General features: G+C 43.2%; 1 protein-coding gene and 1 long non-coding RNA gene across 2 annotated transcripts in view; one reads left to right on the plus strand and one right to left on the minus strand.

Moving 5' to 3' along the window:
* LOC128347843 (serine protease inhibitor Kazal-type 12-like) overlaps positions 1-12,095 on the plus strand; it is a 43,830-nt gene that overhangs the window by 6,465 nt on the left and 25,270 nt on the right. The window lies entirely within an intron of this gene.
* On the minus strand, positions 5,527-10,818 carry LOC128347844 (uncharacterized). The gene is made up of 6 exons (XR_008317767.1): positions 10,750-10,818; positions 9,866-9,917; positions 7,310-7,437; positions 6,983-7,034; positions 6,419-6,470; positions 5,527-5,660 (listed from the first exon to the last, which is right to left on the minus strand). It is a non-coding gene; the product is annotated as an uncharacterized LOC128347844 (long non-coding RNA).

Here is a 12,095-nt window from a genome sequence, read left to right on the forward strand (position 1 = left end):
TCATTAAACACGTCACTGCTAGGGCTGTGCACAAAACCGGTTCGCCTGGTTCGGTTCAAATTCAAACTGGGTTTGAACCAGGAGGGGGAGGTTCAGTTTTGGTTTTGCTCGAACCCCCCCACTGATTCGGTTCAAATTGAACCTCCAAAAGTGGGTGGGGTGGGAGCTGGCAAGTGCAGTTATGGGGCTGCTGAAACCTCCATTCTTCCCTATGGAGAAAACTTTCAAAGGCACTTGGGGGATGCTGGGGAGGCCCAGAGTGAGTGGTGGTGTAGTGCACAGAGGGCGCTAACCACCCCCATGGGTTGCTAACCCATGAGGTACTGGGTTTTGTTTTTTCTGAGGTGTTCTGAGTGTAGATTCTTTGGTAGCATATGAGATTTTCAATGACAAAACATGAATCCACTCTCATTTGCTAACCTTAAAGACACGTAAACTTCAAAAATCACTTTAAAATCAGCCCTTTGCCCAATTCCTTTCAAATAATTCTGGTAGCTTCCTTGCCCCCCTTGGTCACTAGCACCCACCACACTCTGCTCTATGCCAGCCCTTTGCCCCCGATGACGTGAAGCTATACATTTGCTGACACCTCCATGCTTCTTTATGGAGAAAAACCTTAAAGACGCGTAAACTTTAAAAATCACTTAAAAATCATCCTTTTGCCCAATTCCTTTCAAATAATTCTGATAGCTTCCTTGCCCCCCTTGGGAACTACCAACCACCACACTCTGCTCTAGGCCACCCCTTTGCCCCCAATGTGAAGCTATACATTTGCTGCAATCCTCATTATTCCCTCTGAGGAATTCAAAAATACTTTTTAAATTCACCAATAATCAGAGGAGTGTCTGATTGCCTTGGGGTTTTGTGGGTGGTAGGCACCCCTGGGTTCCTACCACCCACCCCACTTTTGTGCCCCTAGGTGCTCCACAATATGGGATAATGGGCTAGTTCAGGTCCCATTGTACCCTATGAGAAAAATAATTTTAAAATATCTCAAATATACATTTAAAAAATTCATAGGAGTTTCCAATTGCTTCAGCGTTTGGCTGGTTGTTGGCACCCATGGGTGCTCCACAATAGTGAATAAAGGGCTGGTTTGAATCCCATTATACCCTATGAGAAAAAATAAAAATAATTTTCAAAAATTTATTAAAAATTGTACGAGTGTCCGATTGCTTTGGGGTTTGGGTGGTAGGTACCCCTCGGTGCCAGCTACCACCCCACCCATGTTTGGAGGTTCAAACCACTTTGAACCAGTTGTAACTAGTTCAAATCAAACCCCCCCTGTTTGGTTCGAGTTCAAACATGCAGCTCGAACTTGATGGCTGGTTTGGTTCAAATTCAAACCATCGAACTGACCCAGTTCAAATTCAAACTGGTTCGAGTTCGAACCAGTTTGCACATCCCTAGTCACTGCAGGTAATCAATGGTTCCAGATTCTGATTTGAGGGAGAAGGAGCACATACTTGCCCTCTCACAACCTGAGGAACTCGGCTGGATGTGAACTTGCGGATAGATCTTCAAATGCGCTCCATGTTGCAATCTGTCAGATTTGAGTCAAGTCTTTTTCCACTTCTGCTCTATTTGACTACCTTGCTGCTTTAGCCCCCATAATTCTTCCGTATACCAAGTGGTCAGTTTTGAAGTGGATCGGAGAGGCTGCTTAGGAGCGATCATGTCTACTACCCTGATGAGTTTGTTGTTCCAGTTCTCCACCAGGGCATCAGTAGGATCACCGGCAGAGTCAACACTAAATCCCTCCAGGCTTCTTTAAATCCTATTGCATCCAATAACCTTCTTGGGCGGATTATCCTAATAGGTCCCTCACTCCTGCAAAGGTAGGAGGTGATTGTGAGTCCAACCTTAACCAGATGGTGGTCTGTCCATGACAATGGGGAAATCACCGGAGTCCCCAGCCATGGAATACCACCCTGATCAGAGTGAAAGACCAAATCAAGCGTGTGATCAGCAATGTGCATCAGTCCTGAGACCGCTTGGGATAGGTCCATAGTTGTCATGGCCACTATGAATTCTAGAGCCATCCCAGACAGATTGGTCCCAAAATGAGCATTGAAGTCCCCCAGCACCACAAGCCTGTGCGACTCCAACACCAAGCCTGAGACCAAGTCTGTCAGCTCAGTTAGGGACTCTGTTGAGCAGCAGGGCAATTGATCAGTATACCAACAGAAGTCCCAATCCATCCCTGGTCACAATCTATCCCATAATATGTTATCCTTCTGGGCTGTCTCTTGGGATTTGGGCTTGGATGTTTGGTCTTGGCCAAACGTTTTGGCCAAAGCTTAGTCTTGGGAATTCTGGTCTTACCTCAAGGGGAAAATGCAGAAGATGGTACTGGTGGGATGAAGATGATGGACTATTGCTTAGTCCCTTGGCCTTTGACTTGTGGCATTCCACAGGTTCGATCTTGCCCTCTCCCCTATGTTTATCATCTATATGATACCATTGAGAGAGGTTACTTGGAAATTTGGGCTGTGGTGTTCCAAATGTATGGATATCCAGCTCTATCTCACTATGTCATCTGATTTCAGTGAGTAAGTAAACATCCTGAATCTTGGGCTGGAGGCAGTAATGTTACAGAGAAATAACTTATCCAGGTTTTGGCCATGGCCTGGGGGGCTTATGCCCAGTTTTGGCTGTATCCATTTCTGTCTAAGTCAGATCTGGCCATGATGATCTATAGGTCCTCATTGTGTTTAGATTGGATTACCAGGGCTGGCCCATCCATTAGGAATACCAAGCGCCTAGAATGCTAAGTACAGTAGTAGGCACCTCCACACCCACTCAGGGCCAGACTGGGGCCACTGAGAGGGTGGTGGGATGTATATGGGAAGGGTGCCAGGTTTTGAGCAGAATGGGTACTTAAGGGTGGGAGTACTCACTGCTGACAAGTGTAGCGGGGCTCAGGGGCACCCCGTGGGTGGGGCGCACCAAGAATATGCCCTGTTGCCCTGTGGGCCAGTCCAAGCCTCCACCCACTAGTTGCTTGCTTGCTATGTGGCCGCCTTCAGCCCCACCGCTCACTTGCTCACTTGCCCGTGGCCCCTGCCTCTGCCCTATGGATTACTGTAATTGATGGGAAGGCTTCTATTCAGCCCAAATACAAGAACCTTCATCCTGGTTCTGAAACGCCATTTGAGGTGTGCCTGTGCCTCCCATACTCCGTAACTCTGAGGTGATTCTCACGATCGCCTCAAAGTGGGCTAAGGGAGCCTAGCCCACTTTTGGGCAATCGTGTGCTGCAATGGGAACCACACGGCTCCCGGCAGCTAATGCTCATAAATACCCCTCCCCTAATACAAGGTTAACAGAGCGAGCACTCTGTTAACCTTGTCTTTTTGCTCATGTGTTGCCGCGACACACAGCGACACACAAATATACCCTCAACCGGGAGGCTGCAAGCAGCTTCCCAGGCTCGGGGGTCTCTCCAGGATGCGTGGGGCATCCTGGAACTTCCGGGGGCCGTGCAGCTCCTGATCCCCACAGCCCTCACAGGCTCCATGATGGGTGGCTGATCCGGCCGCCCAGGGCTGCCTTCCGATCATCTGTGAGGAGAGTGGGCTAAGCCCGCTCTCCCTTCAAACCCCCTTACAGCTCTTCTCACTGATTGTGAGAATCGCCTCTCTGTGTGTTTTCCTGTTTGTCACTAAAGAACCATTTAACACTATTTACAAATGAGAAAGCAATCTTCACACTTTTTATCCTGATGGTTGAGGCTATTCAGCAACATTAACATTATCAAGTCCCCTATCGCAATGCAAACCTCTCTTTGATGTTTACTATTTAATAGGATGGGAGAGAAATACACTGTGCACTTCCATGGAGGTCTCTTGACTTTCATACTCCAACTTGCATGCTCCAGCGATGGAGTAGAGTTCTCTTGGAACTTCTGGCTGGGACAGCTTTCAACCATGTCTGAAGCCTAAGATCCTGAGGCTATTCCCACAATCTCCCAAAGGAAGATTCCCACAATCTCCCATAAGGGAGTCCAGCCCACTTTGGGGCAATCATGTGCTGCAATGGGAGCTGTGTGGATCCTGGCAGCTAGCCTCATTAATTCCCCCTCCCCTGAAACAAGATTAATGGAGCGACTGGTCCATTAACCTTGGTTTTTTTTGCTTGTGTGTTGCTGCAGCATGGGGCGACACATGAGTAGACTCCTGACTGGGAGGCTGCAAGCAACCTTCTGGGCTCAGGGGGTCTCTCCAGGATGCCCCGCATGCTTGCTTGGGGCATACTGTAACTTCCAGAGGCCACACGGCCCCCAATCCCTGCAGCCTCCACCGGATCCATGACAGCTAAGCCCTCTCTCCCCACAGAACCCCGCAGAACTCCCTGCAGAACCTCACTAAATCCCAACGTTCTGTAACTAGGTTAATCACCTCCAAGACTCTAAGTATAGGATACAAGTAATAATGCTTTTGCTTTTGAACATTTTCTTTCAATTTTGATTGCCTATAAACGGATCCTTTAATTTTTACTTAATAAACTAGACTTTTAACTTGATTTTACTATAATTCATGTTTGTGCTGGGTTTTATACTACATGCAGTCCTACCAGTGCTGCTTTGGTCATTTTGCTACAGAAAGGTTCTAGGATTTGAGAGGTTTGCCTCTCAAAATTGGTTGCAAGGGGAATTCTTGCATGAACATGCCTGAATAATCCCTTGTGTGATTTGAGAATTAAGGGTCACTTTACAGGCTTTCAGCCTGCCTGGAAAGATTGATGGTGGCAGCAAAAATCCCTTTTTAGGAGGAGTCTTGGGTTGCAGAGGCTGGAAAACTAAGGTCTTGCATGTCCTGTGCTTCCATCCATCCTTCATAGTAACACACTGTATATGGGGCTGCCCTTGAAGACCATTCAAAAGACCGTTTAGATCCAGAATTCAGCCATGAATTCAAAATTCAAAATACAGTTCAAAATCTTATGGATTACATTGCATTGATCCTTCATGATCTGCTCTGATTAGCAGTCTGATTATTACCAGTCTGATTACCAGACTTCAGGGTGTGATTCAAGGTGCTGGTGAGAATTCTCTCACCTAGGAGATCCAGTTTGCCCCTTTTCTTCACATTCTCAAAATGTTTCAGTTTTGACAGGCTTTTGCTATAATTGTTCCCTGATAAACTGAGAGGTTTGTATATACCTTGACTAAATTTTAGATGAGGTGATTAATGCAAGAAACAAATCTTGGCTGGTTTTTAAGGGGGCATGTACATTTTCTAACCAATATCTTCAAGGTATAATGTGTTATGTATGTAATATGCATTGTGTGTATTTTATTCTAATCACAAACTGAAATAATGCCACTGGAAGATTTATGCTGAGATTTTGCTCCACTACATGTGACTGATCAAAGTTATAAAGGATCTTTGAGAAGAAGTCAAGACAAGAGAATGTGACTTCTCAACTGGAAAAGGTAGAAATGATTCTTTAAAGTAACACATAAATGGCTGGGTTGATAAGAAAATGAAGAGAGAGAATTTAGTTCCATTTACTTTATTTCATCAGGAAATCAAAAGAGCCTCTTCTTTACATTAGAAACTACAAAGACAGCATCTTTGCACAGAGGCATCAAACTAGGTCTTTCTTCTTTGATTAGCAATGCTTTCTGCTTTGTCCCAAGTCATCTATCACTTGTCCTGTGGGAGGGGGGAAAACAATACATTGACTTAGAACACTTGACTTAGAACACTTTTGGTTCGTAGAACCACAGTTTGGAAGATTGGGAACTCCCTTCTCCTTTTTCCACCCTCCCTTCATGTGCTCAGAGAGAACAGCAAACCATAAGCCCTACCCAGACATTATATAGAACATGCACACTGGGGGTCCAGTGTGTGCATTATTGAGGACAGGGACCCATTGTGCCACTGCGAGGAGCAGGGGGAGGTGCAGAGCTTTGACTGGACCTCTTGCATCTGGCTATGGCTTGACCAGAGGGAATTAAAGAGCATTTATCTAGACCACACATGGGAGTGAGTCAATAAATGCAGCCCATCTTATTAGCATGTCAGCCTCTATAAAAAATGGATTGCCAACGAGGGCCTTACAGAAAATCTCCTCATTTAGCTTTAGAAAACAGCCTTACTTTACCTTTGTGGCCTCTTTAAAGGAAGGAGGAGACTCATTAAAAGACATCTTGTGTCTTTTGTACTTTGATTTCCTCCCTCTCCCTCCCTCTCGGCCTCTTTCTCTCTCTCCCATGTTCATTGGGTCGGAACTGAATGAAATGGACTGAAACAAAGGTATCTTGTATTTATTTATACCATCTGTTCAGAGCTTGATTGCTATCTTCCATACCAACGAAAGTTTTGTGGATTCTGGCTTTATCATTTAGACTTTAAACAATATTTTAAAGAACACTATATATAAAAAGACTAAGCATAATAACTAGATTTACCTTTTTAACACATTCACCCTTATGATCTATGGTTAGACTGCCTCCACTTTCCCTGAAAGAAAAAACAATGTAATCAGGTTGCACTTCAAAAATATAGAGAACATGGATGCACAATGCAGGCAATACAAACATTTTTAATGTAGCAGCAAAAGATCTATCAAGAGACTGCCTTAATTGATTCTGCTGGTATAAAATGCTTTGATGTGTCTCTCTTTTATCCTTGGATTGGTGTCATATCAAGTGGCATGTTGGTGTTAGGGACCCACCAGGGTTGCTGCATGAGGTGAAAAGCAGCCTTGATGGTGTTGCACAGCAGGGCTGCAATGTGGTGGTTGGAAACAGTGCCCAGGCAGTTGGAAACAATGAAAGTAGTGCTGTGCAACTGCCCAGACACTTGTTTATGTCATTGAATGACTGCCATGTTACACAACACAGTCGGGGCTGCCTGTCATATTGCACAGAAGCCCCAGTGGGTACCTAACCTGATAACCATGGTGGTTATCCGCTGCTGTGCAGTATATGAGCCCTATATATAAAAAGGCTAGGCATAATAACTAGATTTACCTTCTTTTCACATTCGCCCTCATGATCTATGGTTAGATGGCCTCCACTTTCCCTGAAAGAAGAAAATGTAATACAGGTTGCACATCAAGAATGTAGGGAACATGGATGCACAATGCAGGCAATACAAACATGTTTATCAAAACCCCAAAAGATGTATCAAGGAATTGCATTAATTGATTCTGCTAGTTTGAAATGTAATCAACGTAACGTAATCAAGCCTGCCAGCAATCATCTTCAACCAGCAAACAAATATGCTTTATTTCCATCAACAGTTCTATGACCTTATTTATAAAATGACCATGCATTCCTTAACAGAAATGTACTCACCTTTTGGCAGCACAAAACACACATAAGTTGCCATATGTCACACCATTGCTGCCACAGATAGGTGCATACTTGCGTGTACATGCTGGTGGATAGCCTTTTGGTGGCACGGGATACTTACTGCATTCATCCTATGAGACAAGGTAGAGAAGGTTTCCCAAAATATCCAGTTCTTTGCAAGACATGCATCTACTATTGCTGTTGCTGCTGCTAGACTAGTAGTCAAAAGCATAATTTACTTTCCAGGAAAAAATTTTTTGAAGCTGTTTAAATGGGTTTCATAGCTATATATGCTAACAATACAGGAACAGAAGAAACACCTTGCTAGATCAGACCAAATGGCTTTCTAATCCATCATCACCCTATTTTCCTCTGTGGTTCTCTTTTCCACAGGGGCTCTTGGCCCATGGATCCAGGCCAGAAATACTGTCAGGGAGCAACAACATCCACTCCTAGAGCATCTCTAATTGAGTGACAGCAACAATACACACTTCCATCTGCCCTCGGGCCATCCTGGTGTGAGATGGAATACGGGGCTGGTAGGGCAGTAGGGAACAGCAGCGGAATCAGCTTGGCCTGGGAAAGGCCTTCACCTTCAACCCTGATTGAGACCACTTCCAGGCAGTGACTCTTCCCAGAGGCCGTCCCTGAGAGATCCCACAAATTTGAATGCACCGACATTTTCTCCTTTTGGAGCTAGTAGCAATCAGTGAGGAGGGTGACTGCCATTCCTGGGTGGAGAGGGTAGGGTAGGTGCACAGGTGTGAAGCACTATGTTCTGAATAAATCAGCCATGGCGGGAGCACATTTGGGGACTGGGTCTGGAGAGGAGTCCATAAGATTTCTTGATCCTTTGTGAAGTTTACGATCCATGGCAAGGTGGGAAATCTAATTGGTGCTGTGAATGAAGCAGGAGCCTTTGCTGTTGTCTACTGTCACACAGTGAGTTGAGCTAGGCCCAATATGAGGTGGGGGGAACATTCTGGGAGGCAGTGGGCAACCGTGAATGTTCCTTCAGATCCTCCACCCCAAGCCAGAGTGATGCCGGGTAGTGGTGCTGAAGGAATATTTACTTACTTACTTAACTTGTATACCACCCAAACCTTCATCTCTGGGCGGTTAACAATAACATAAAAACAATTAAAACAAATATAAAAGGTTAAAACAGTTTCACAATTTTAAAACAGTATAAAGTTAAAACAGTATAAAATTAAAACTACAAATTCAAAAAGCTGAAAAAGCTTGGGTGAAGAGATGGGTCTTCAGATGTGTTTTAAAAATAGTCAGGGATGGGGAGGATCGTAGTGCCAACTACTTTCCCAGCCACCAAGCGGGGGTGGTGTCCAGTGTGTGCATGATTGAGGGCAGGGACTCATTGTGCAGGGAGGGATTGATGAGGGGGCGGTATGATGAGGGGGCAGTATGATGAGGGGGCGGTATGAGTGAAGAGCTTTGCCTCAGGGCCCTCCCACATGTCGCTCTGACTTACATAGAGAGTTAAAGAGCTGTTTATGCAGACTGCCACGTGGGAGTTAGTTAGTGAATACAGTCCATCTTATTTGTGTGTCAGCCTCCATTAAAAAGGTCATGCCAACCAGGGTTGTACAAAAAAATCCCCTCATTTAGCTCTTATGTCCAACCAGTGAAGAGCCACAGAAATTTACAGAAAGTTATAGCTTAATGAGGTATCTGAATTCTTACATCTTTAAATTTCTGCCCGCCTAAACAATTGCTAAAAATGGAAAGAGAAAATGCTAAAAATGGAAAGAGAAAATGCAGGGCTATAGAAAGTGAGCTGTAGAGACACAGGATGAATTACTTATGCTCACTTATAAGCTTATCCAGAACATGCATAAAGAATATGCATAACTTCATTGTTCAGGTCCACTGAGCCCTTCACCATGATCATTTCCATTCTGTCTGGTTTGATGTACTTGTTTTAACCCTAATTCAGGCTATCACCAACTTACTTACCGTGCAGCTGCCACCCATAGAGGGATGGGGCATGTGCATTGGCCCTGTGTGAGTCCAAACAGCATCCTTATTTCTGCTGAGCTTGCAAAGGCTCTGGCTTTACTAATGACTGCCACATCATTGCAACAATGAGCCTTTCATTATTGCCAATGCAAGGCTTGTCACTGCAGTGATGACACGATCCTTAGACACCACGGAACTCCTTGTCCAATGGTGACTACAGCACTGGTCCATAGTACCAAAGCTGACTAAAAGTTCAAAGTTCATCAACTTATTCTCATGCTCTTCCTATCACCTGGGAAATGTTGTCTACCAGGGTGACCCAAGGGAGAGCCATGAGAATCCATGATACAATCTGTCAACCTCTTTCTATTTACGACAAAGCAACCATAGGGGAAAAGGGTTCTGGTGGACAAGTCCTGCCCCTTCCAACCACCCTGCCCCCCAAATACTATTATTCCCATTATGAAAGAGAAATATAGGCACCTGTATGATCCTTGTATTTCCCCCGCTACTGGGACTAATAGCAGTTTTGGAGAGGAAGGACAATTTCAGACTAAGACTAAGCATAATAACTAGATTTACCTTTTTAACACATTCACCCTCATGATCTATGGTTAGACTGCCACCACTTTCCCTGAAAAAAGAAAAGGAAATAAGGTTACACTTCAAGAATATTGGGAACATGGATGCACAATGCAGGCAATACAAACATTTTAAATGTAGAAGCAAAAGATCTATCAAAGGACTGCTTTAATCGATTCTGCTGGTATAAAATGCTTTGATGTGCCTCTCCTTTATCCTTGGATTGGTGTCATATCAACCAAATCATTTTAAACAAGTAAACAAGTGCTTGGTTTTGTTCAATGCTTCTTTTACTTCATGCACATTTCCATGTACTTGTTCTTACTTGCTACTCTCCAGTCCTCTGGTACAGAGCCTGATTTCAGGGATAAGTTAAATATTTTAGCAAGGAGGTCGGCAATTTCACATTTGAGTTCTTTGAGGACTCTTGGATGGATGCCATCCAGCCCTGGTGATTTGTTAGCTTTCAGTTTTTCCAGACAGTTTAGAACATCATCCCTTGTCACTTCTATCTGACTCAGCTCAGCTTGTTTTCTGCCCTCTCAGCTTTCCTCCACTTATCCTGAAAAAGGGTAATGTAAACAAGTTTCAGTTCACGAGACTAAGGAAAATGGATTCATAACTTAGACAATAAAGATTTTTGCACCGTAACCATCTGAAGATGTTTCAAGGAACTATCAATGTATTCAGTTGGATTTTTTTTAAAAAAACAACTGCTTCTATATGAATATTCTTTTTCCTTGATTAAGCATCTAACCAGTTTAATGGTCATAAAAACCAACCCATGATGTTAAACAAATAAATGCACAAAAATGTTCTTCAATGGCTCTATGACATCCTATTTATAACATTTTCCAAGCATTAGTTACAACAGATATACTTACCTTCGTGCATCACAAAACAGACATAAATTGCCATATGTCTTGCCATCACTGCTACAGACAGGAGCAAACTCCTTTGTGCATGCCGGAAGCTGGCCCTCTGGTGGCACTGGATACCTACTGCACTTATCCTGTGGGGGGAAAGTAGAGGAGGTTTTCCCAAATATTCATTTCTTTTGAGGAAATACATCTCTGAAGGTGTTATATAATTTCCACTCCCACATGATATTTAATTTTTGTGTCTCAGCACATTCCCTTCCTGATCACATGGGCGTGGCTGTTATCATCTGAAATGGTATAACAGTTTCCCAAAATATCCAATTCTTTGCAAGAAATATATTCATGAAGATGTATAAACCTCATGAGACTTTAAGGTCAATTTTACAATTAATCCTTATTATTTTTATATGTATTTGCTGCAGTAGGGTTCTCTTTGTTTTACATTTACATTTTTCCTAATTCTTCTGTCAATGTGTCTATCTTTTCCTCCTTTTTTTATTTAAGAACAATAAATACGAAATAATTTGTCCTCTCATATAAGCTTTGCTCACTTCCCAGATAATAGATTGGGAGCAATAATTAACTCCATCCATTCTTTTAAAAGATATTAATTCATCTTCACACTTTGTACAAAAACCTAAACCATGTAATAAGATATTATTCAGTCTCCATTGTCTCTCCCTTCTTTTGCCCCGAACAAAAGTTATGAGTATTGGATGATGACCTGCGCGTCTCTTAGGGGCTATATTTGCTTTCAGCATTCTAGATGCCAGTTCTTCTGATATCAAAAACAAATCAGTCCTAGTGCATGTTCTGGGTGGTGCAGAATAGAAAATAAAACCTCTCTCGATGGGATGTATGTATCTCCATGCCTCCCAGGTGCAGAATTCCGAAGCCATCTTCAAATACTGTAGGAACAGTTTTTGAAATTTTTTGCAATACTTGAACTATTTAATTTATTATGAATAACTCTGTGGGAAAGAAGTGTGTACCAATATATTACATGTTGACATCCAAAGGATTTATCCTCTTAAATTAATTAGTATTAAAGAACCTTAGAACATAGATTTGCCCGCCTGCATTCAAATGGCGCTATTCAAATCCCACACAGTAACTCATGCGTGGTTATTTCTGATATCTGTATTTACTGGGGGGGGGGGGTCCATGTGTGTGCGGGGTGCAGTTTATGAGCCTTTGGGAACAAGGGGACATATTTTCCTTACTATTATTTTTTTATCTAAACCACTTTAAGACAGTATGCATTTTTTTAGATTATGCCACATCGCTAGTGCCACAGACAGGCATGTAATCAGCCATAAAAGCAAAAATTTTGCCTTTTTCTAATTTGA

Source organism: Hemicordylus capensis, chromosome 2 (assembly GCF_027244095.1).
Source record: "Hemicordylus capensis ecotype Gifberg chromosome 2, rHemCap1.1.pri, whole genome shotgun sequence".
NCBI classification, from domain to species: Eukaryota; Metazoa; Chordata; class Lepidosauria; order Squamata; family Cordylidae; genus Hemicordylus; species Hemicordylus capensis.